The following is a 26,508-nucleotide window of genomic DNA, read 5'->3' as shown; positions in this document are numbered from 1 at the left end:
TCTCCCTCTCACTTTCTCTCTCGCTCTCTTTCTCTCTCTCCTTTTCTCTCTCTTTCTCTCTCTCTCTCTCTTTCTCTCTTTTTCTCTCTCTCTCTCTTTCTCAGTCTCTCTTTTTCCCTCTCTCTTCTCTCACTTCTCTTTCTTTTTCTTTCTTTCTCCCTCGCTCTCTTTCTCTCTTTCTCTCTCTTTCTCTCCCTCTCTCTTTCTCTCTCTTTTTTTCTTTTTTTCTCTCTCTCTTTTTCTCAGTCTCTCTTTTTCTCTTTTCCCTCTCTCTCTTCTCTCTCTCTTTTCTCTCTCTTTCTCTCTCTCTCTTTCTTTCTCGCTTTCTCTTTCTCTCTCTTTCCGTCTATTTCTCTCTCTTTCCCTCTCTTTCTCTCTCTCTTTCTCTCTCTCTATTTCTCAGTCTCCTTTTCTCTTTTCCCTCTCTCTCTCTCTATTTCTCTCTCTCTTTCCCTCTCCTCTCTCTCTATTTTTCTCTCTTTCTCTCTCCCTCTCCTCTCTCTCTATTTTTCTCTCTTTCTCCCTCTCTCCTCCCTCTCCTCTCTTTCTCTCTCTCCCTCTCTTTCTCTCTCTCTCTTCTCTCACTTCTCTCTCTTTCTCTCCCTCTCTCTCCTCTCCCTCTTTTTCTCTCTTTCTCCCTCTCTCTCCTCCCTCTTTCTCCTCTCTCTTTTTTTCTCTCTCTCTCCCTCCTTCTCTCCTTTTCTCTCTTCTCCTCTCTCTCTCTTTCTCTCTCTCTTTCTCTCTCTCAAATTCAAATATGCTTTATTGGCAGGACCAAAATACAATTAGTGTTGCCAAAGCAAGAGAAATACAGAAAGTGTGGTGGGAGGGGATCAGGGTTATGGGTAGTTGGGGGCACAATTTGGGCTCTGAAAGTCCATTTAGGGGCCTTATGTTCCCCTCAGCTTATGACATGTGGTGACATATTGGGCGGCGATCTCCACCATTGATTCCTCTTCCCCCAGTAGGAAGTGGAGTTTCATGTCCTCGTCCATGGATGGAAAGTCCGGGGTATGGGTGGTACATTTCTGGAAGTGGGAGGCCCTCACTGCTGAGTATTTGTCACAGTGCAGCAGGAAGTGCGCCTCGTCCTCCAGAGCCCCCTGCTGGCAGTGCTGGCACAGTCTCTTCTCTTGCGGCTTGTATGTCTGTCGGTGCCGCCCTGTTTCCACCTCTAGGCTGTGGGCACTCAGTCTGTACAGGCTCAGGGTCTGCCTGTCTTTGGGGTGGCGTAGCCTTTCCAGATATGGGGCCAGAGTGTAGTCCCTCCGCAGTGACCGGTAGATTGTGAGTTTCTGGGAGTTCTCTAATTCACTCTTCCAGTCCTCTATGTATTGCATCTTGCAGCTCTCTGCGATCTCTTTTATTTGGGCTTTTGTCAGGGTGTGTTGCTGACTTTGGCTGGACTGGCTGCCGCAGTTCCTGGCTTGCTCTGGGCTCTGGCTCAGCAGGGCTTTATGATGGTAGGAGCTGGGGTTGCTGTTCTGTATGTGCGCCTGGTGTGATAGTGCCCTCTTGTGTATGCTGAACCATAAGGGGGATCGGCCCAGCTCTGCCCGACAGGCTATGTTTGAGGTGCTGCGATGGACTCTCTCTTTTTCTCTTTCTTTCTCTTTCTCTCTTTTTCTCTCTGTCTTTTTCTCAGTCTCTCTTTCTCTCTCTCTCTTTTTCTCTCTTTTTTTCTCTCTTTCTCTCTCTCTCTCCTTCTCTCTCTCTCTCCTCTCTTCTCTCTTTTTCTCTCTTTCTCTCTCTCTTTCTCTCTTTGTCTCTCTCTCTTTTTCTCAGTCTCTCTCTTTCTCTTTTCCCTCTCTCCCTCTCTCTTTCTCTCTCTCTTTTTCTCTCTCTTTCTCTCTCTCTCCCCCTCTTTCTTTCTCTCTCTCTTACTTTCTCTCTTTCTCTCTCTCTCTCCCTCTCTCTCTCTTTTTCTCACTTTCTCTCCCTCTCTCTTTCTCACCCTCTCTCTCCTCTCTCTTCTCTCTCTTGCTCTTTTTCTCTCTCTCTTCTTCTCACTCTCTCTTTTTATCTCTCTCTCTCCTCTCTCTTCCTCTCTCTTCTCTTTTCTCTCTTTTCTCTCTCTTTTCTCTATCTTCTCTCTCAGAACTGGCGATGATCAGCTGATGCGGTCACCTGAGGGAATCAGCTGACACTATAAGTCGAGCGGTGAGGCCGGCTTTTTACGGCCCGGACGGCTAAACTATCAGCTGATGCTGTTGGACAGGAGTCTGTACATAAGTGTGTAGTTTTTGGGGGTTTTGTTTGCACTGATGCATCAGCTGATTGTATAAAAGCCATTTATACAATCAGCTGCTGTGTCATGTGATTCAGGTCCTTGAACCTGACACATCATCTGATCGCTTTGCCTTCCAGCAAACCGATCAGATGATATTGGATCCGGATTGGACGGCGCGGGACCCTTGACCCAGGATTACTGTGGAGGGGGGGGTCTTTATTTCAATAAAGATGGAGTCACTAATTGTGTTGTGTTTTATTTCTAATAAAAATATTTTCTGTGTGTTGTGTTTTTTTTTTTATCTGTACTAGAAATTCATGGTGGCCATGTCTAATATTGTCGTGACACCATGAATTTCGGGCTTAGGGCCAGTTGATAATATACAGCTAGCCCTAACCCCATTATTACCCAGTGAGCCACCTGTCACCAGGGCAGCTGGAAGAGTTGGTTACAGCGCCAGAAGATGGCACTTCTATGAAAGCGCCATTTTCTGTGGCGGCTGCGGACTGCAATTCGCAGCAGGGGTGCCCAGAAAGCATGGACACCCTGAGCTATGGATTTCGATCCTCAGCTGCCTAGTTGTACCTGGCTGGACACAAAAATTTGGTGAAGTCCTGGATGGAGTATGCTGAGCCTTGTAGTTCTGCAGTTGCTGTCTGCTGTCTGTATGGAGGAGAGCAGACAGCAGCTGCAGAACTACAAGTCTCAGCATGCTCCATTCACTAGTGTATGCAGGAGAGCCGACAGCAGCTGCAGAACTACAAGGCTCAGTATACTCCATCCAGGACTGTATGCAGGAGTTTTTTGCCTCCCAAAAAAATGATGTGGGCTTCGCCATATTTTTGTATGCTAGCTAGGTACAGCAGGCAGGTATGGCTGCCCCCAACCCCCAGCTGCCTATTTCTACCCAGCTGGGAACTAAAAAAATAGGGAAGCCCTTTTTTTAATTAATGAATTTCATGAAATAATTTAAAAAAAAAATCGACATAGGCTTCGCCCCATTTTTTTGTCCAGCCAGGTACAACTAGGCAGCTGTGGATTGGAATCCTCAGCACAGGTTGGCCCGAGCTTTCTGGGCGCCTCAGCTGCGAATTGCAGTCCGCAGCCACCCCAGAAAATAGCGCTTTCATAGAAGCGTCATCATCTGGCGCCAACTTTTCCAGCAGCCCTTAAGTCGGGTGGCTTGCTGGGTAATAATGAGATAATACTAGCTTTGTTTTACTAGCTAGTATTAAGCCAGAGATTCTTAATGTCAGGCAACTTTGACCCGGCCATTAAGAATCTCCAATAAAGGGTTAAAAAAAAGACACCACACAGAGAAAAAATACTTAAATAGAAATAAATACACAGACACACTTAGAGACTCCATGTTTATTACTCCCTGTCATCCCTCCACGATCCTGCTCTTCTGTCTTCTTTCTCCTTCAACCCATGTAGCTCTGCTACATCAGACAGCACAGCACGGGAGGAAGAATGCTGCTGCTCCGTGCAGTCTAATCACTCAGTGAGTGAGCAGAAGCTGCGTGCTGTAAGCGGTGACGTCACCGCTCACAGGCGGGTTACCATAGCAACGGTGCTCCAATCACGTGATTCCCAGTACCGCAATTCACCGGCTGTGGCATCTAGTCCTTGCATGTGGGCTGACTCTGTAAAGAGCGCCCACATGCATGGACGGGGAAGCCGACCATGTGCCAGAGCATTTCGCCGGTACACGGAGATGCTGGAACGATCACCGCGTGATGTCTAGCCATGTGACCAGTCTGTAGACAATGAGTTAATAGACACGTGACTAGTCACATGCTATTTTGACATCACGATAGGTTCTATCATCAGTGCTGGTTACCGGGAGGACGCAGCGATTATTGGAAGGAAAAGCGTCGGGAGACAGAGTGCAGGACGCGTCGTGGGGATCTGTAAGTGTTATGGCAATGTTTATTAACTGTATGTGTACATGTATAATGTGTTTTTATGTGTTTGTGTTTGCCTCCCATTGTTTTCAATGGGGTTCGAGTGGTTCGTCGAACGGTTCGACGAACTGAACCAAACTTGAATGCCAGGGGGGTGGCTCATCTCTAGTAACCACCCTGAAGACCAAGCATGAGGACAACCACCTTTAAGTCATCACAAAGGCACTGATCCTGATCCTTGTCCTGATCTCCTATTTTGCAACCAAAATACAGGTTGTAGGCTTTCTTAACCATGAGTCAAGTTTCGCTTTTGTGACTCAAAAGTCACCTCATGTATAATAGCAGGGACTAAAACTTAACCTTTTATCTAACATATAAAACCAAGTATCAAAAAGTGCAGTGCATTATACAGACAAAAATGCCAAAAGGCAAAAGCATAGATGGATCTCACCCGATTTTTCTCCACAGGTAAGGATAAGCACCTATCGTGGGATGAGGGATCAAAGGCTTGAATCAGCAGGGTCAACGGTCGGGTTACTATGCATCAACCCGTCGTGCCCCGTAAATCACTTCCGCCCTGACAAGGGCAGCACCCTAGTAAGCTGTTTGCCCCACAACCTCATTAAAGAAACTCCCTCCCGACGCGTTTCCATCTCAGCAAAGAGAGTTCATCAGGGGAGAGAAAGAAATCAACCTGCAGTGGCTGGGATTGGTACAAAAGTTACAGATAAAGAAACTTATGTGTGCAGAGATAGATGGTGGTACACTGATAATGAGTCCATTATCAGCTTGTTTTTTTAGAGAATATCAGGAAAAAATACACCATAAAATTGATTGTGCAATTTCTCCTGAATATGCAGTTACCTCATATGTGGTAGAAATCAATTGTTTAGGCATATGGCAGGAATTGGAATGGAAGGACTGCCATTTGACTTCAAAATTGGCTGGAATCATTAGCGAATACCATGTCACGTTTGGAGACCCCCTGATGTGCCTAAACAGTGGAGTTGCTTCACTAATGACCCCATTTTGGAAACTAGACCCCTCAAGGAATTTATATAGATGGTTGGTGAGCACCTGGAATCACTTAAGGTTTCACAGAATTTTATAACGTTGAGCTGTGAAAATGAAAAAAAAAAAAAATACATTTTTAACCAAAAATGTTGCGTTAATGTAACATTTTTCAAATTCACTAGGGTAACAGGAAATAATGAACCATACAATTTGTTGTGTAACTTCTCCTGAGTAAGCCAGTACTCTATATGTGGTCAAAAACTTACTTTTGAGGTACAGTACAAAGTGAAGAAGGGAAGGTGAGCCACATTGTAGTGCAGATTTAGTTTGAATGCTTTGCGGGTGCTCACATTGGCAGAGCCCCTGAAGTGCCAGAACAGCCGAAACCACCCACAAGTGACCCCATTTTACAAACTGCACCCCTCAATGAATTCATCCAGGGGTGCAGTGAGCATATTGACACTACAGGTGTGTCACAAAATATACTGGGCGGTGAACAAAAAATAATTACATTTTTACCACTAAAATGTTGTTTTAACCCCAAATTTCCACAAGGGGAATAAGTAAAAAAGGCTCCATAATGTGTTACACAATTTCTCCTGAATGTGGCATACCCCACATGTGACACAGTACGGATTGGCTGTATCACAGATCTTATGCCTGCTTTACACGCTTCAATAAATCTTTCAATCCGTCGTCGGGGTCAAGTTGTAAGTGACGCACATCCTGCATCGTTCGTGACGTATTTGCGTGTGACACCTACGTGCAATCAAGATTGAACGAAAATACGGTGATCGCATACACGTCGTTTATTCCTCATACATTGGACGCTTTGTTGTATGAACCTAGTCAATTGTAACGTGTGACATCCCTCATGCGATTTTGGTGTCTGAGGCTATGTGCGCAGGTGTGCGCTCTGCACCGCAGCTTAAAAAAGGTCTGCTTCAGAGCGCAGCTGAAAAGCTGCGTTCTGAAGCACCTCACAATGTCTGTCATTCACTAATCTCTGTCAGTCCGTCACTATCTCTGTCCCTCTCTCTCTGTCCATGTCAGTCTATCCCTCTTACCCCCTCTCTCATACTCACCGATCTCCGATCCCCGGCCCGGCTCTGCACGGCATTCACACTGATCCGGCGGCTTTTACTATTTTGAAAAAGCCGGCCGCCCATTAAACAATCTCGTATTCCCTGCTTTCCCCGCCCACCGGCGCCTATGATTGGTTACAGTGAGACACGCCCCCACGCTGAGTGACAGGTGTCACACTGAACCCAATCACAGCAGCCGGTGGGCGTGTCTATACTGTGTAGTGAAATAAATAATTAAATAATTTAAAAAAACGGCGTGCGGTCCCCCCCAATTTTAAAACCAGCCAGATAAAGCCATACGGCTGAAGGCTGGTATTCTCAGGATGGGGAGCTCCACGTTATGGGGAGCCCCCCAGCCTAACAATAGCAGCCAACAGCCGCCCAGAATTGCCGCATACATTATATGCGACAGTTCTGGGACTGTACCCGGCACTTCCCGATTTGCCCTGGTGCGTTGGCAAATCGGGGTAATAAGGAGTTATTGGCAGCCCATAGCTGCCAATAAGTCCTAGATTAATCATGTCAGGCGTCTATGAGACACCTTTCATGATTAATCTGTAAATGACAGTAAATAAACACACACGCCCGAAAAAATCCTTTATTATAAATAAAAAACACAAACATATACCCTGGTTAACCACTTTAATCAGCCCAAAAAAGCCCTCCATGTCCGGCGTAATCCAGGATGGTCCAGCGTCGCTTCCAGCGCAGCTGCATGGAGGTGACCGGAGCTGCAGCAGACACAGCCGCTCCGGTCACCTCCACACAGCAAATGAAGACAGCCGGCGATCAGCTGAGCTGTCACTGAGGTTACCCGCTGTCACTGGATCCAGCGGTGGATGCAGCGGTGGCCGCGGGTAACCTCAGTGACAGCTCAGCTGATCGCGCTACTCACCTCAGTTGCTGCGTGGAGGTGAGAGGAGCAGCGGTGAGTAGCGCGATCAGCTGAGCTGTCACTGAGGTTACCCACGGCCACCGCTGCATCCACCGCTGGATCCAGTGACAGCGGGTAACCTCAGTGACAGCTCAGCTGATCGCGCGGCTGTCTTCATTTGCTGTGTGGAGGTGACCGGAGCGGCGGTGTATTCTGCAGCTCCGGTCACCTCCATGCAGCAGCGCTGGAAGCGACGCTGCATCATCCTGGAGTACGCCGGACAAGGAGGGCTTTTTGGGGCTGATTAAAGTGGTGAACCAGGGTATATGTTTGTGTTTTTTATTTATAATAAAGGATTTTTTCGGGCGTGTGTGTTTATTTACTGTAATTTACAGATTAATCATGGAGGGTGTCTCATAGACGCCTGACATGATTAATCTAGGACTTATTGGCAGCTATGGGCTGCCAATAACTCCTTATTACCCCGATTTGCCAACGCACCAGGGCAAATCGGGAAGAGCCGGGTACAGTCCCAGAACTGTCGCATCTAATGTATGCGGCAATTCTGGGCGGCTGCTGGCTGATATTGTTAGGCTGGGGGGCTCCCCATAACGTGGAGCTCCCCATCCTGAGAATACCAGCCTTCAGCCGTATGGCTTTATCTGCCTGGTTTTGAAAATTGGGGGGGACCGCACGCCGTTTTTTTTAATTATTTAATTATTTATTTCACTACACAGTATAGACACGCCCACCGGCTGCTGTGATTGGGTGCAGTGTGACACCTGTCACTCAGCGTGGGGGCGTGTCTCACTGTAACCAATCATAGGCGCCGGTGGGCGGGGAAAGCAGGGAATACGAGATTGTTTAATGGGCGGCCGGCTTTTTCAAAACAGTAAAAGCCGCCGGAGCAGTGTGAATGCCGTGCAGAGCCGGGGATCGGTGAGTATATGAGAGAGGGCTGCGCAATTCACTTACTCAGGAGTTTAGCACCGGTGAGTCCTTCACTGGTGACCGCTAATCAGGACGCGGCACAGACAGAGCCGCAGCATGACAATGAAGTCGGGGGAAGTTCACCCGAGTTCATTCTGACAGTGCGGCTCTGTCTGTGTCTGCTGTCATCTGCCATTCAGCTCTGCTACATGGCTGTCTGTGTCTGCTGTCAGCGGCCATGTAGCAGAGCTGAATGGCAGATGACATAGTAAAAACGCATCCCTACACATTACACACGCTTGGCAAGTCAATAAATAAAAAAAAAAAGGGTGCCCAATGCATACGTCACGGAACACATGATCTAAAGGATCGCACTCAAAATTGATCAATTTAACATAGACTACTAACGCATGTGTGACAGCAAATGAACGACCTACGTGCAATCTCATTCAATCGCATATGCGACCTGGGCGTGTCACATCGCATACGAGATCGCACACCTAATTGTAAGGTGTAAAGCTGGCTTTAGGAGGGAAGGAGCGCTATTTGATTTTTGGAGCACAGATTTTCATAGAATAGTTTGCAGACTCCATTTCCAGAGCCCCCAAGTGCCAGAACAGAAGTTATCCACCTCAAGTGACCAATTTTTGGAAACTACACCCCATCTGGGAGTTCACTTATGGGTGTAGTGACGATTTAGGCTCTGGAAAACACTCATGGTGTGTTAAACACAGTGAATGTTGTAGAATTAAATATTGCAAATAAGTACTTGTTGTGCCCAGTACATTGTAGTGCCCATAGATTGTGCCTAGCTCGTGCTTCTGTAAACCTGCACCCCATATATTTAATTGTGCTCTCCTCACTAAAACAGTGCCAAACATGTGGACGCTAACTGTGGTTTAGGCACATTGTGGGGCTGAAAATAGAAGGGGACATTTGGATTTGGGAGCACAGATTTTGCTGGATTTCTTTTTTTGCAGGGGGGGGGGGAGCCACAGCACATTTTGAGAGCCTTTGTGCTACCAGTAACGTGGAAACCCTCTATATTTCCGTTAATCGATGATGGACCTGAGTGGAGACTTGGGTTTTTGTGGGCTGCGTTGAATGCTCTTTGGTGGCGATTTTGGTACAGAACATTTTGAATCAGTTCACATTTCTCTTGTGCTCTATGCTGAGCAATTACATTGGGGTTTCCATATACAGCTTTGAAATACTTTATTCAGGTGAAAGCCGTGAAAGATCCATTCAATAATGGGATAACAGAGTTACTTGGGACTCTGCTTGGTCTCTATTCAGCGGTGTCTATCTTTTCAAAGGTGAACAAAACTGTTGATGACCGCACTTTTGTGCACGCCTAAAAAGAGGCGTAAAAACATAAACACTGCCGGACCACAGGCAAAAAGTGAGTTTAAAGTTACTCTCTCTTCCTCATTACAGTGAATTTTCTGTTAAGAATTTTCTCTGAATCACGTTTTTTAAGATTTAGGGTACGTGCCCATGATCCGCACACGCTGTGTCTTAGACACAGCTTGTCTTCTCCTGCGGAGATGCAAGTGTTCTCAGCTGCCCGTGTCCACTAACAGGGTTTGGGGCACTGTAGGACTTTCACTCCATTTTCCCCAAGGAGAACACTGGCGTCTCCACAGACATAAATTGACGAGAAGGAAAGATGTGCTGCATGTCAGTTTACGCTGCAGAGAGAAGCACAGTGGCCATGGGATTTCTATAACATTCATCCAGTGTGCTTGTGCTGTCAAATGCAGCATTTTGGATGCAGCGAAAATACGTTGTTTCCAAAATGATGTTATTCCTGATCATAGGCACGCACCCTTAAACATAATCACGATGTAAGCACTTAGCGTGGAGCGTAGGATAAATATGAGCCACGCCGTACTGCGATCTTATAGAGGCAGTAATAACAATATAATAATATAGTATAATAATATATAATAATATAGTATAAAATATAAAGTAATAATAATATAGTATAATAATATACAGTTATATAGGCAGTAATAACAAATCAATAGTGGTTGAAGAATTGGCTTTATTTATTTTTTACACCATTGACCTTGCGGTATAAGTGATTAAAAGGCTTTATTCCTCATGTCCGTACTATTACAGCAATACCAGTTTTATATAGTTTTTTTAGGTTTCGCAACTCACACAATAAGAATGATTTTTTACAAAATAAAGGTATTTTGAAGGCTATAGTTTATTTTAATTTTTTTGCCGACCGAGTCATGTGAGGGTTTGATTTTTGCAGGATGAGTTGGAGGTTTTATTAGTACCATTTTGGGCCACATGATATTTTTTAATCGCTTTCTACTTCACTTTTTGTTAGTCAGAATCAAGAAGAAACAGCAACTCAGGAATAGTATTTTGGCTTGCCGCTCACTGTGCCGTAAAAGTGATAAAACACCTCTATTCTTCAAGTCAGTATGGTTACAGCCATACCACATTTATGTATTTTTATCTTTTGTTTTGCAGCTTTTACACCATAAAAACTATTTTATTAAAAAAACAAAACAAAACAGTATTTGCATTGCTGCATTCTGAGAGCTATAACCTTTTCTTTTTTCCACTGATGCAGCTGTATGGCAGCCTGTTTTTTGCGGGACAAGATGATGTTTTCAGTGGTACCATTTTTATCAGTATATAACTTTTTGATCGCATTTTATTCCACTTTTTTTGTCAGCTGTATTATAAAAAGACATAGTTTTTGCTACATTTTTTATTTTTTACGGTGTTCACGGAAGGGGTTAACTAGTGTGACAATTTTATAGCTCAAGTTGTTACAGACGCGACAATATCAAATATGTATAGTTTTTTTGTTTCTTTTTACATAAAAGTACATATTTATTGGAATTTTTTTCTTCTTTATTTCAGATTTTTTTTATATTTTTACACATTTTTAAAACTTTTTTTACTTAGTCCCTTTATGGGACACTAACTTTCAGTGATCTGATCACTGATCTAATCCACTGCAGTGCTAGATCACTACAGTAGATGAGATCTGTCAGTGCTGCACTTGTGTGTCGCCCAGGGTTATAGGGTACTCGGTCCCGGGCGTGTATCACTGGGGAATGTCACTTTGTGGCCGTTGCCTGGTCCCGTGCCCTGGGTGCTTTTTAAAAGGGGAATGTTTACAGGGGATTTGAATATGTTCACACGTGACACCACTTGCGGTGTTGCGGCTATAGGGATGGAGCCGCCACTGCACAGTTTTTACTACTGGGGCTGGTGTTAGTGGCAGCCTGGATGTAAGGCCCTCCACAAGCAGGGCCAGGCCCCAGAGGATAGGTGATGTAACGGGCGTTGAAAGAAGGTAGGCCACAATGGGAGTTTCAGTGTAACTGATTCTTTTACTGACTGCAAGCGCAGGTCCCCGTAGTCCCAGTGCCGGTTTAGTGACCTGATGGCTTCTTTCCCCTGCACCTGTCTATGGTTGGTGGGTCCCTGTGGCGTAGAGTGGCTGGGGGTCCCCTCCTGGTTGTCTTCTTCACCAGTCCGTATGACGGTAATGTGAACCCTGTGGGGTTGGAGTCTCTGGTCCTATCCCCGATTCTCCCTTTGCTACTGAGTCCTGAATTTTAAGGTCAGTGAGATCCTTGATGGTCCCCTCACTGTGCAGATTTTTTCAGGTCTGCCTGTAGCTTTTGCCTGACCTAGGATTCTGTACCCCGTTGGTGCGTAGTTCTGGGAGCACTCCACCGTACTTTACCGGCAACTAACCGCCTGGGCTCTCAGGTCACTGTTCACTCCTGTCAGTGCGTCTGCTCTCTTTCACTGTCACTTCTCACTCCTCACTCTCCATTGTCTGACTGTCCACTGTCTGCCCTTCCCTCCTGGTTGTTTAGTGGACTAGATTGGCTCAACCTCTAGACGGCCATCCATTGGTCCAACCCTAGCCTGGTACCATTCTATGGGGGATGTTGATTAAACAGGGATTATCTGGAGTGTTTGTGGGCACCGGCACTGGTCTTCTGGGTCCCTAGGGGGTAGGTCCTGCATCCTGGTGGGGATGCATTACTTTGTAGCTCCCTGATGGCTTCAGTGGCGCTACATTTGCAGTTCGCCTCACACACCATGAATTCTGCATGGTCTGTGAGGCGATCCGTAGCTCAGTAACCCAGGGTCGTCATGGTGACGATCTTGGGTTACCATGGCAGTGATTGGGTCCCTGTCATCGCATTACAGGAACCTGATCGCCAAGAAGAAATATGGGATCAATCTCCCTGCCTCCTGAATTCTGCCATTGCAATGATCGCAACATTTAGAGGCTGTAACATCAGCTGGTGATCAGGCAGCGATCACGAGGGTACAGGCCAGGATCCCCCACGATCATCATGACATACCTATATGTCATTGGTCAGGAAAGGACCCACTTCTATGACGTATAAGTACATCAAGGGTGAGGAAGGGGTTAACAGCATGAATCGAGGCTCAAATGATCAGTAGCGAACCACTTCAAAAACTGAATGTAGTAGCCCTAGTTTGTTGAGTGGCTTCCTGCTGAAGAGAAAGTGGAAGAACTCATGCTGTCACACAGTGTTTGGCTCTAACCTCGCCGATTGTCATGGTGGCATCTGATGCTGTTCACATCACAGAGTCTCTGTACCCAGTGTAATGTATATACATCCTGCTGTATTGCATCTATAATATGGATACATTAATTTCTGTCTCCCATTTAATTCATCCCATCCATGTCAGTGTGCGGTAGGTAGTAAGGGATAATCTTTATCATGAGGGCTGGTGTTATGGTGCTTAGTGCATTACTTCTATTCCTTGTAATAGTGTCCTGTATAGACTTTGAAGACAACAGCAAAATACCAATTTTACCTCTTCCGCAATAAACATAAAAGATACAGACACAGCCATCTTGGGTGGGTATTGGTCACAGCTAGTGATGAGCGAGCACTAAAATGATCCGGTGCTCAATACTCAAATCCTACAAATTGGACTCGTCGGGTGCTAGTCTCGAGTACCATATTTTTTGTTTTATAAGACATACTGGATTATACGACGCACCCCAAATTTAGAGGAGGAAAATAGGAAAAAATAATTTTTAATGTTAAAATGAGGGTCCATCCTAGTGCATCTAAAGCAAAATGCTCACCAGGGGGGAGCGGCAGTGGTGGAGCGGCTCAGGAAGGTCAGAAGAGGCTGAGCGATGCTGTGGGCTCAGAAGAGGGGGTGTGTGGCTCAGGCGGGTCGGCGATACTGCGGACTTGTTGGTGTCGCGGCGGCGGGTGCCATAGATCTGCCGACAGTGTCACTACAGTGGAGGGTCACAGGATAGGATGATTTGGCAGCTGGTGTCATTGCTCTGCCAGCGGTGTCACTGGAGTGGAGGGTCACAGGACAGGGTGTCTCGGTGGCGGGTACCATTAATTTGTGGGCGGTGTCACTGTAGTGGAGGGCCACAGGATGGGGTGTCTCGATGGCGGGTGCCATTGACCAGAATACGGGCTCCATTGAATCACCCGAGATTGAAGAGATGAACTTCAAGAAAATGGCAGCGGAGACAACACATGCACAGATAGGACTTCGTTGCCATTTTCTTGAAGTCCATCACGGCAATCTGTGCACGCGCCGCCTCCGTGCCCATTTTCTTGAAGTCCATCATGTTAACTATGGACAATTTAATGGAGCCCGCAGTCAACTCAATGCACCCACCTGTGACCCACCTGAGTCACTCCACTGCAGGGACAACCCCGCAGCCCACTGACAGATCAATGGCACCTGCCACCGCGACACCACCGAGCCCGCCCTGTGACCCTCCTCAGCTGCTCCACTGCTCTTCTAAAACCTTAGCATCGTCGACCCTGCCTCCTATGACCCCACTCCACCCCCGCCACACCGGTAAGCCATGTCCATTATGTAAGATGCACCCCCAAATTATTCCCCGTTTTTTTAAGAAAAAAGTGCATCTAACAATCCAGAAAATATGGTATAATCAAAGTCAATGGAAAACTTAAGCAATTTTCCAGCAGACCCTCCCTCTGGGGGAAATAAAATAACTGAAATGGTTGGAAAAAGTGCTCAAAAAGTTCCAGCTGGTAACAATCTTGTCAGAGTATTACACCACTTTTACGGACTGACGAAAAACATACCAAATCGAAGATTAGGATTTTACAGGAAAAAATGTTAAGAAATATTCTTCCCTGTATAATGACTTGTATATAAGATATATTTAAAAAAAAAGAGAAAAAAAAACCTCATCCCCTACCTCTTTTTGGACTCTCTTAGGTTTCAATTGTGAAAAATTTGCTTCAAAAATGCTGAAAGCATTGACATGATCCTTCTTTCAAAAATGTAGCAGTTTTCCATTTCAGTCAGTAAAAAAAAAGAATTATGTACATGAGATTTCTGATTTTTTTTCCCATTTGTATGGAGTGGGACTGCTGCACTGATGAAGCCTATGCTCTAAGTGCAAGGCCTGTCAAAAATTGAAAGGAAGGATTGCACTACATGGTGGAATACACATAAAGGATGGCCTCAGAAAACATGTTTTCATTTAGAAGGAATGAGACTCCTAGATTGGTAAAGCATATGCACTATGTGCAATAGCTTCCAAATAGTAGTTGGAGGTACTCCAATACACCTGCAACACATGTAGAGTAGGGCCTTAGAAAATATTTACACTTAGAAGGAGTGGGACGTCTGTGGCCAACATCAATGAGTCCTGGATCTGAGGCCACTACTCAGGGTACAACTGACACAGCAAGGACCTTCAGACATCGAACTTTGATTTTGCTACAGGTAAGGTGGGTGGCAGTTCCTCCTGTACATAATCAAAGTATTAGGAAACTGCAAGGCTTCAAATAGACTAAAGCAGGGACTTCAAAACATTTTTTTTATCTCTTTCAAGTCCTTCACCAATGAAAATTCATGAACCATGTGGGAAAAACGTCTCCCATCCATCCTGGGGAAAGAACACCACAAATGCTTTATCCAATTATTCACAGAAGTGCATTTTGGCCTTTCTCTCATTATATGAATGCATTTTTTTTTTACTTGGAGTTGAAGCAAATTTGAGTCTCGCAGGCCTCAGTCACTGCTCCCACCTTGCTTAAGTTGATTCCATGGGTATTTAGTGCCGTTGGGGGCATAATAACTAATAGGCGCATTCCCCTGTCAGCTGAAAATGCTGACTGTTCTCAAAAAGAACAAGGCCTAGATTGACCCTGACTTCTCAATATCAGCAGATGAAAGCAGCGGAATCTAAAGCCAATTCAAATGTTCCATGTCTTTCTGGTGTATTCCCATGCACTCCTTCCCACCCCAAAAAGGGTATATAGTTCATGGTTTATTATTTTTCTTGTCCTCTTTCTTCTCCTCCTACATCATATCAACATGGTTATCATGTGGCCCTCACTCCAAATTTTTTGAGGGCCATCAGCTGTCCCTTAGGCGGGCTCTACATGCTGCGACATCGCTAGCAATTGCTAGCGATGTCGAGCGCGATAGCACCCGCCCCCGTCGTACATGCGATATCTGGTGCTTGCTGCCGTAGCGAACATTATAGCTACAGCAGCTTCACACGCACATACCTGGTCGGCGACGTCGCTGTGACCGCTGAACAATCCCTCCTTCAAGGGGGAGGTGCGTTCGGCATCACAGCAACGTCACCACGACGTCACTAAGCGGCCGGCCAATAGAAGCGGAGGGGCGGAGATGAGCGGCACATAACATCCCGCCCACCTTCTTCCTTCTGCATTGCCGGCGGGACGCAGGTAAGGAGATGTTTGTCGTTCCTGCGTTTTCACACACAGCGACGTGAGTTGCTGCAGGAACGACAAACAACATCGTATCTGCAGCAGTAACGACATTATGGAAATGAACGACGTGACACAGATTAGTGATTTTTTACGCTTTTGCGCTCGTTCATCGTCGCACCTAGGATTTACACATTGCGATGACGCTACCGGCGCCGATGTGCGTCACTAATGACGTGACCTCGACGATATATCGGTAGCGATGTCGCAACGTGTAAAGCCCGCCTTAGTCATAAATTTTGGAGGGCCATCAATCATCAATTTTGGAGGAACATCAGGCGGACTTTAGCCATAAATTTTGGAGAGCCAACGGACAGCCCTCACTCATAATTCTTTGAGGACCAGCATGCGGCCCAGAAAAACAAAATACTTTTCTTGCTACATGTTTTATTTTCAAAAATAAAACCATACAGCTAGCAGGTGGCAACGCAACAAACACAGGCATTCATGAGACCTAGCATAATGCTCGTGGGTGTGAGTGGGGAGTGGACCCACTGGACCACAGCACACAGAATACTTGAGGGACTATACTATGGCTCACATCAGGATTTCACGAGAGCCCCTGATGGTGTGGGTGTTGCGCTGCAGGTGGAAATCAGGTGCCACTCGAGGAGACTCACTGCTATGACAGCTGGCCCTGGGGATAATGACACTGATAGTTTCAGATGAGACAGGCTCCCCCGTTATGGTATGATGCAGTAGCGTTCGGTACAGCAGGCTTGGCCGATGGGGTACAATGCAGCATCGACTGCTATAGCAGAGATGGCCGATAGGATACGCTCATACGGTGCTCGTACGGTGGGTGTTGGCTCGAGCCTCTCACGGACCTGGGGGTCACGTCGCTCTGCAAAGGAGTTGGCGATACACGCAGGGACTTGACAGGGAGTTCCACGGCCGGGGCCGCGGCGGTTTGATTTGGGGTATAAGTTCGTGACACCACCCACGGGTTGTGGTGAATGGATGGACACCACTGCTGCCGTTAACTAGGCCTCCCGGGGACGGTGTTGCGCAACTTGGTGTTGACCCCTCCATGGGCAGGGGAGCGATGGTCCCGGTGGCCCGAGGGAGGTGCCGAGGCGTGGGAGCGGGTGCGTGCTGGGTGCTGATGCTGTGCGGCACGGTGCGCGGCCCGAAGGCACTGGTGTACTCACTATGACACAATACACTGGAGTCTCCGGTAAACCAAACGGGGTGATGAACGGGGCCCGCAGCCGGTTGCAGCTTCTCCCAGAATAGGTTGGTGGTTTCCGCCTTTCTCCTGCGCCTCTTTGTATGAATGTTTGACTCCTATGCCTAAGCAACGGTAGTCCGCTCCCCGACTTGTAGATGCCGTTGGAGCCCGTTTGCCCGCAGACGCTGGCCCTTTGGGTCTCTATGCCTTGGCGGTGGCTTTACCCTGTATGGTTGGGCTGTTGTCTTCTAACGGGTCTTGTGTGGAATAGGTCCTAAAGTCCAGTCCGCAATCATTTGATTTGACTCGGCCCTGTAGGTTCAGGGCTTTGTACTGGGTCTGAGTACCCCTCCTGGTGCTCTGGTTTCCAATCGGTTCCCCGGTTCGGTAAGATCAGCTGGATGGACTTCTTCTGCGCAGCTTGATTGGCCAACTTGGAATGAAGACGAATATTTTTCCGGGGGGGACTCGAGACATGTCTACTGGAGCTACTGGAAAACTCAATAATGTGTTGCGGCTCTTCCACTTGATTGGCAGATAGAATGTACCTAGACAGTGCATCTGTCTTGACTTTCTTCTTGGCCGGACAGAAGTGCAGAGCAATATCGAAGTCTTTGAGCTGACTGGGGGTTAGCCAAATTTCTGTGGTTGGTTTAGATGATGACTGGATGCACCACTCCCTCTAGTAGGCATCGCCACTCCTCCAGTGCCATCTTGATTGCCAAGAGGTCGCCAATCGAGTAGTTGCCCTCAGAAAGAGAGAAGGCCCTGGAAAAGAAACCACAGTATACCATCTTACCGGTAGCAGACTTCTGCATGAGAACCACACCAGCACTGGAGGTAGAAGCATCCACCTCTAGAAGGGACTGCCTATTAATTTCCGGTCTATGCAGTGCTGGAGTTGAAGAGAAGACCTGCTTGAGGGCAACAAATACACTCTTAGCTTCTGGAGTCCTCATCTTGGAATTTGCCTCCTTGTAGATCAGGGCCATGATAGGAAGAATCTAGGATGAAAATTGGAGGATGAACTGGTGGTAATAGTTAGGAAATGCAAGGAACTGCTGGTTTGCCTTTACTCCATTGGGATGGAGCCACTTCTGCACTGCCCATACCATGTCTTCAGGCCGGTGTGTCACGCTAAGTATGAGGAAGTACCAAGCGAACGGCGAAAGGAAAGGAAGAGATGGTACTGCCCCGAGAAAGGGTCTCTGGGGAAAGTGGTCTAACTAGTCAATCTTGGAGGTGTCTGTCCACATGAATAGCCAAGGACATCGCAGCCTCCAAGGATACAGGAGTTTTGTAAATCATCAAAGCATCTTGCATTTTCTCTGAAAGGCCTTGAGAGAATTGGCTTCTGGGAGCTGGGTCATTCCATCGGTTCCCCATCTATGAAATTCTGAACAATAAATTTTCACTGACTGATCCCCATGCTGGAGGCGATGCAGCCTGGACTCAGCCAAAGAGACTCTGTCAGGTTCATCTTAAATAAGACCCAAGGCATCAAAAAAATTAATCCATCGACCAGAGACAACTTGAGCCATGTGGCAAAGAGAAAGCCCAGGATTGCAGATCCCCTTGCAACAGTGAGATCACAATCAGCACTCGCTTTTTCTCATCTCCAGAGGAGTAAGGCCGAAGTGTAAAGTGCAGTTTACACGCTTCCTTAAAGAAAAAAAAAATTGTCTCTACCACCTGCAAACCTGTGTGGGAGAGCAATTTTGGGCTCCGGCTGGACCTGCCTACTCGCAGAATCCCCAACATCAGGAGTCTCAAACCGCTGCTTCTGCTGCACAGCTAACTTAAGGTCTGCAACCTCCAGGGATAGACCCGGCAGCCACTGACCCAATGCGGCAACAGGATCCATGAGGAGAAAAAAAAAGACAAAAATATTTGCCTTTCTTTTAAGAAAAAAAAACACGTTTCAGTTTTGGGGTTTTTTTTGTTTTTTTTGTTGGCTGGTGATAATGTCACACTAGGTACAGGGAAGTACCAAGTAAGTGGTGAAAGGTAAGGGAAGAGGATCCCTGCGTCTAGGGAAGGGGGAGATGGTGACCCCTGACAACCTACAGCTGGTCCCTGGGGTCCCTCACCACCCTATATAGGTTCCGCACCTATGCGCCAAGCCAGATACCTGACCCTAGGTATCCCTATTGCTGGACCCTAAATAGGGAATGGAGGTATGAGCTCCTCAACAACCCCACTAAATGCTAAAGGAAGACACAAGGGGGACACATGGGGGAAAAAGCATGAACTACTTACCAGCAGATGACACAGGCAGGAGGTCAGCAACGATACTACAGATGAGAGCAAGCTACCTGCTTGCAACCAGAGCTAGAATGAACTGAATAATATCACCAGTAGCAGTCCAAGGTAGAAGAGAGTATTTAAAGCATCAAAAAATACTGATTATCAGTAGCTGGGTGCAAAAGGGGGAGAGATGAAAATCCAGCTGGAAAGCTACTTATTACAATGAATGCTGATAGCAGGAACAGTATAAAGTTCGGAAGCATTATGTGCAGCCAAACACTGTGACCAACTATAGCCAGAAACCACATGACTGTCACCTGTGACAATTAGCTCCCATATATTATTATTTATTATTATAGCACCATTTACTCCATGGCACTTTACATATGGAAAATGATACACATAATAGGGACAAGTACAATCATCATAACCAAAACAAGGCAGAGACAGGTACGGGAGGAAAGAGAACCCTGCCCGCAAGAGCTCACAGTCTACAAGGGATGGATGAGGATACAGTAAGTGAGGGTGGAGATGGTCGTGCGGCGCTATAGTGGACTGAGCGTTACTGCACGTTGTAGGCTTGTCGGAAGAGGTGGGTCTTCAGGTTCCTTTTGAAGCTTTTCAAGGTAGGCAAAATATGTTGTGGCAGAGTCTTCCAGAGTATAGGGGATGCACAGGAGAAATCTTGGATGTGATTGTGGGAAAAGGAGATGTGAGGGGAGTAAAGAAGGAGATCTTGTGAGGAACAGTAGGTTACGTGCAAGTAAGTACCGGGAGACTAAAGCCGGCGTTACACGCTACGATTTATCTGACAATATGTCGGCGGGGTCAAAGTTTTTGTGACGCACATCCGGCATCGTTAGCGACGTCATTGCGTGTGACACCTACGTGCGACTCCGAACGATCTCAAATAGGTTGAAAATCGCTGATCGCTAATACGTCATTCATTTTCAAAATGTTGTTCGTCGTTTGGCTCGCAGCAGACATATTGGTACGTTTGACGCCCTGCAAACGACGAACAACATCCACACGACTGCCTTGGTCGAAGAATATATCGCTGAACGATTTTGTGTCGCATGTGCGATCGTTACGTGTGATCGCTAATAAACGACCTATGTGCGATCTCGGCAAATCGTAACTACGATTTGGGCGTGTCACATCGCTCATGAGATCGTCAGATAAATCGTAGCGTGTAAAGCAGCCTTTAGTCACAGATGTATGGAGGTTGCGGATGCCTTTGTATGTCATGGTTAGGGTTTTGAACTGGACAAGTAGAAAGAGAAAGAAAAAAATTATACTCACCAGTATGGTTAAATACTCCACCTGTAGTATATTCCCTGGAGACCCATCTCAAAACCATGGATTTTTGGTAACTACAGAAGAAAAAAGAAGAATATGGGTTCTCCGGATAAAATTCAAACACTTTATTGTTCCATTTTAAAATCCATGGTGGTCAAATAAAATATATTCAAACGCATTTCTGGAAAATGCCCTTGTTCACTGAATACAAATTCCACATGGTACAACAAATGTTTAAAGCCAAAAGACCTGCCCACCCAGGAAAAAAAATCAACAGTTAACCATTTACACCTGCTTCAATTCTGGGAATTAATCCCTGTATGTGTATACATAGAAAAAGTTACCAATGTTACTCAAGTAATAGGATGGAAAAAACAAAAGGACTTCACATTGATCAAGAAAGATTACTTTATAACATAAATACCACTGATTATACATGTACAAAATTATAGATCCATACAAAGTCTGCTTTAACAATCAATACTGAAATAATCAAAATAATATTTTGCATTCAATGAAAAAAAAAATCCCTTTTTTTCCCTTCTTTCTTTCCTTCTTTCTCTCTCCCTTTCATTCTTCCCTTCTTCATTTGCAAACCATCACATTATTGTGATGTCGTCTCTATAATTCATACCTTTGGGATATTTTGTATTAAGGTTACATAGTTACATAGTTACTTAGATTGAAAAAAGACCTAGGTCCATCTAGTTCAACCTTCCTCCACCAGTTCTACATTTAGTCACTAAGTCATTTATAACCAACAATGTTTTGTGTACTGAGGAAATCATCCAGCCCTTTTTTAAAAGCTGTTATAGTATCTGCCATTACTACCTCTTGTGGTAGTGTATTCCACAGTCTGACTGCTCTAACTGTAAAGAACCCCTTCCTATTTAGCTGTCGGAATCGCTTTTCTTCCACTCGCAGTGAGTGCCCCCTGGTCCTTAGTACTGTCTTTGGAAGAAATAAGTCATGTGCCAGTCCTTTATATTGACCACACATGTATTTATACATATAAATGAGATCTCCTCTGAGACGTCTTTTTTCTAAGCTAAACATATCTAACTTTTTCAACCTGTCATCATATGGGAGGCCTTCCATTCCTTGTAGTAGTCTAGTTACCCGCCTTTGAACTGACTCTAACTTCTGAATGTCCTTTTTAAAATGTGGAGCCCAAAACTGGATCCCGTATTCCAGATGTGGCCTTACAAGTGATTTATAGAGGGGTAACAATACGTTGGGATCACGGGATCTAATCTCTCTTTTTATACACCCTAAAATCTTGTTTGCTTTTGCAGCTGCTGCCTGACATTGAGTGCTGCTGCTCAGCTTATTTGTAATGAGAATACCCCTTATTTGTAATGAGAATACCCCTCACTGACTAATAGTTTTTTCTCCAATCCCCTCCCCTGATAGGGCAATCTACTTTCTCTAATCCAAACCAAATTGGACTATCCACCTTACAATTATGATGTGCTACAAAATGTCTAACTATTCCTGAATATTTTTCATTGCCATTACAAATATTGGCTATGTGCTGTGGGTGACAAAACTTTTGTACTGCCAATTGCTGTGTTCATTAAATGACCAATATGTCAGTTTTCCAGCAACTTTATTTTCATAACCTAAACCAAATTTGGGAAGGTTTCAGCTTTCAAAAGAGTAATTTATAAAAACCAATGGATGAATTTAAAGTCAGGTTATAAGCTTTTATTTACATAACATGGATAAGCGACAGAACTTCTGTCAGGGAGTGTGTAGATACACTATGTGCAGAATTATTAGGCAAATTAGTATTTTGATCACATGATAATTTTTATACATGTTGTCCTACTCCAAGCTGTACAGGCTTGAGAGTCATCTACCAATTAAGTAACTCAGATGATGTGCATCTCTGTAATGAGGAGAGGTGTGGTGTAATGACATCAACACCCTATATAAGGGGTGCATACTTATTAGGCAACTTCCTTTCCTTTGGCAAAATGGGTTAGAAGAGAGATTTGACGGGCTCTGAAAAGTCCAAAATTGTGACATGTCTTGCAGAGGGATGCAGCAGCCTTGAAATTGCCAAACTTTTGAAGCGTGATCACCGAACAATCAAGCGTTTATGGCAAATAGTCAACAGGGTCACAAGAAGCATGTTGGGCAAAAAAGGAGCAAAATAACTGCCCATGAATTCAGGAAAATCAAGAGTGAAGCTGCCAAGATGCCATTTGCCACCAGTTTGGCCATATTTCAGAGCTGCAACGTTACTGGAGTATCAAAAAGTACAAGGTGTGCCATAATCAGGGACTTGGCCAGGGTAAGGAAGACTGAAAAACCACCACCTTTGAACAAGAAACATAAGATAAAACGTCAAAACCGGGCCAAGAAATATCTTAAGACTGATTTTTTCAAAGCTTTTATGGACTGATGAAATGAGAGTGACTCTTGATGGGCCAGATGGATGGACCAGAGGCTGGATCAGAAAAGGGTAGAGAGCTCCACTCCAACTCAGACGCCAGCAAGGTGGGGATGGGGTACTGGAATGGGCTGGTATCATCAAAGATTAACTTGTGGGATCTTTTTGGGTTAAGGATGGAGTGAAGCTCAACTCCCAGACCTACTGCCAGTTTTTGGAAGACAACTTCTTCAAGCAGTGGTACAGGAATAAGTCAGTATCGTTCAAGAAAAACATGATTTTCAAGCACGACAATGCTCCATCACATGCATCCAACTACTCCACAGCGTGGCTGGCCAGTTAAGGTCTAAAGGATGAAAAAATAATGACATGGCCCCCTTGTTCACCTGATCTGAACCCCATAAAGAACCTCTGGTCCCTCATAAAATGTGAGATTTACAGGGAGGCAAAACAGTACACCTCTTGTAACAGTGTCTGGGAGGCTGTGGTGCCTGCTGTATGCAATGCTGTTCGTAAACAGATCAAGCAACTGACAGAATCTATGGATGGTAGGCTGTTGAGTGTCATCATAAAGAAAGGTGGCTATATTGGTCACTAATTTTTTGGGGTTTTGTTTTTGCATGTCAGAAATTTTGTGCAGTTATATTGGTTTACCTGGTGAAAATAAACAATTGAGATGGGAATATATTTGGTTTTTACTAAGTTGCCTAATAATTCTGCACAGTAATAGTTACCTGCATCAACAGATATCCTCCTAAGATTGCCAAATCTAAAAAAAAAAACCACTCCAACTTCCAAAAATATTAAGCTTTGATATTTATGAGTCTTTTGGGTTGATTGAGAACATAGTTGTTGATCAATAATAAAAAAATCCTCTAAAATACAACTTGCCTAATAATTCTGCACACAGTGTGTGTGTGTGTGTGTATGCGTGTGTATATATATATATATATATATATATATATATATATATATACACACACACACACACCCACACACACACGCACACACACGCACACACGTGCATCTCAATAAATTTGAATATCATCAAAAAGTTAATTTATTTCAGTAATTCAATACAAAAAGGGAAACACATATAGTATACAAAGTCAATATCAATATCAAAATCAATATTAACAGACATAAATGCTTGAAATAGATTTCTCTGTTTGTAATGACTTTATATAATATATGCATTTTACTTTTTTATTGAATTACTGAAATAAATTAACTTTTTGATGATATTCGAATTTATTGAGATGCACTTGTAATATATGTAGGACTGAAAATGACTTTTGGTTTTAGGTTGCAGCAGCAAGGACTGTAAGGGGTACTTTGGACGTTGCGACATCGCTACTGCGATATCGTCGGGGGCAAATCGAAAGTGACACACATCCGGTGCTGGTAACGACGTCGCAACGTGTAAAGCCTAGATGCGCCGATAAACGATCGCAAAAGCGTCGTAAATCGGTGATCTGTGTAGCGTCGGACATTTTCATAATGTCGCACCAATAGGAGATACGATGTTGTTCCTCGTTCCTGCGGCAGCACACATCGCTGTGTGTGAAGCCGCAGGAGAGAGGAACATCTCCTTACCTGCCTCCACCGCCAATGCGGAAGGAAGGAGGTGGGCGGGATGTTTATGTCCCGCTCATCTCCGCCCCTCCGCATCTATTGGCCGCCTGCCGTGTGGTGTCGCTGTGACGCCACACGACCGGACCTTAGGAAGGAGGCGGGTCGCCGGCCAGAGCGACGTCACAGGGCAGGTAAGTGCGTGTGAAGCTGCCGTGTGAAGCTGCCATAGCAATAATGTTTGTTACGGCAGCTATCACAAGATATCGCATGTGCGATGGGGGCGGATACTATCGCGCTCGGCATCGCTAGCATCGGCTAGTGATGTCGCAGCATGCAAAGTACCCCTTAGGCTATAATCCCTGCCCACTTGCCTCTAATACACTATCCCTTCTCCTGTAGCTCTCCCAACACTAATTGCAGCTAAGGTATTATTAGAGAAACAGTGTAAATTAGATTTAGCCCCGAAAAGGACTTTTGGGTTAAAGTAGCAGCAACAAGATCTGAAAGGCTAGAATCCCTGCCTACATGCCTAAATTACACTATCCCTTCTCTACTCCCTCCCTAAAGAGACAATTTCCAGGGCAAAGATAACGCTTGTTCTTCATCGCTGTCAGCTTATCATACAGTCATATGAAAAAGTTTGGGCACCCCTATTAATGTTAACCTTTTTTTCTTCATAACAATTTGGGATTTTGCAACAGCTATTTCAGTTTCATATATCTAATAACTAATGGACTGATGGAGTAATATTTCTAGATTGAAATGAGGTTAATTGTACTAACAGAAAATGTGCAATCTGCATTTAATCAAAATTTGATCGGTGCAAAAGTATGGGCACCCTTATTAATTTCTTGATTTGAACACTCCTAACTACTTTTTACTGACTTACTAAAGCACTAAATTGGTTTTGTAACCTCATTGAGCTTTGAACTTCATAGGCAGGTGTATCCAATCATGAGAAAAGGTATTTAAGGTGGCCACTTGCAAGTTGTTCTCCTATTTGAATCTCCTATGAAGAGTGGCATCATGGGCTCCTCAAAACAACTCTCAAATGATCTGAAAACAAAGATTATTCAACATAGTTGTTCAGGGGAAGGATACAAAAAGTTGTCTCAGAGAGTTAAACTGTCAAGTTTCCACTGTGAGGAACATAGTAAGGAAATGGAAGAACACAGGTACAGTTCTTGTTAAGCCCAGAAGTGGCAGGCCAAGAAAAATATCAGAAAGGCAGAGAAGAAGAATGGTGAAACAGTCAAGGACAATCCACAGACCACCTCCAAAGACCTGCAGCTTCATCTTGCTGCAGATGGTGTCAATGTGCATCGGTCAACAATACAGCGCACTTTGCACAAGGAGAAGCTGTATGGGAGAGTGATGCGAAAGAAGCCGTTTTTGCAAGCACGCCACAAACAGTCGCCTGAGGTATGCAAAAGCACATTTGGACAAGCCAGTTACATTTTGGAAGAAGGTCCTGTGGACTGATGAAACAAAGATTGAGTTGTTTGGTCATACAAAAAGGCGTTATGCATGGAGGCAAAAAAAACACGGCATTCCAAGAAAAGCACTTGCTACCCACAGTAAAATTTGGTGGAGGTTCCATCATGCTTTGGGGCTGTGTGGCCAATGCCGGCACCGGGAATCTTGTTAAAGTTGAGGGTCGCATGGATTCAACTCAGTATCAGCAGATTCTTGACAATAATGTGCAAGAATCAGTGACGAAGTTGACGTTACGCAGGGGATGGATATTCCAGCAAGACAATAATCCAAAACACCGCTCCAAATCTACTCCGGCATTCATGCAGAGGAACAACTACAATGTTCTGGAATGGCCATCCCAGTCCCCAGACTTGAATATCATTGAACATCTGTGGGATGATTTGAAGCGTGCTGTCCATGCTCGGCGACCATCAAACTTAACTGAACTGGAATTGTTTTGTAAACAGGAATGGTCAAATATACCTTCATCCAGGATTCAGGAACTCATTAAAAGCTACAGG

At 45.1% G+C, this 26,508-nt stretch overlaps 1 long non-coding RNA gene across 1 annotated transcript in view; it reads right to left on the bottom strand.

The window, feature by feature from the left end:
• The window catches only part of LOC142290498 (uncharacterized), a 137,492-nt gene that overhangs the window by 57,323 nt on the left and 53,661 nt on the right, over positions 1–26,508 (bottom strand). Inside the window, exon 2 of the long non-coding RNA XR_012750323.1 lies at positions 20,542–20,612. This is a non-coding gene — a long non-coding RNA (uncharacterized LOC142290498). The remainder of the gene's footprint in view (positions 1–20,541; positions 20,613–26,508) is intronic.

The sequence above is a fragment of the Anomaloglossus baeobatrachus genome, chromosome 2, assembly GCF_048569485.1.
Source record: "Anomaloglossus baeobatrachus isolate aAnoBae1 chromosome 2, aAnoBae1.hap1, whole genome shotgun sequence".
Lineage (NCBI taxonomy): Eukaryota > Metazoa > Chordata > Amphibia > Anura > Aromobatidae > Anomaloglossus > Anomaloglossus baeobatrachus.
This window is presented reverse-complemented; position numbering and strand designations above follow the sequence as displayed.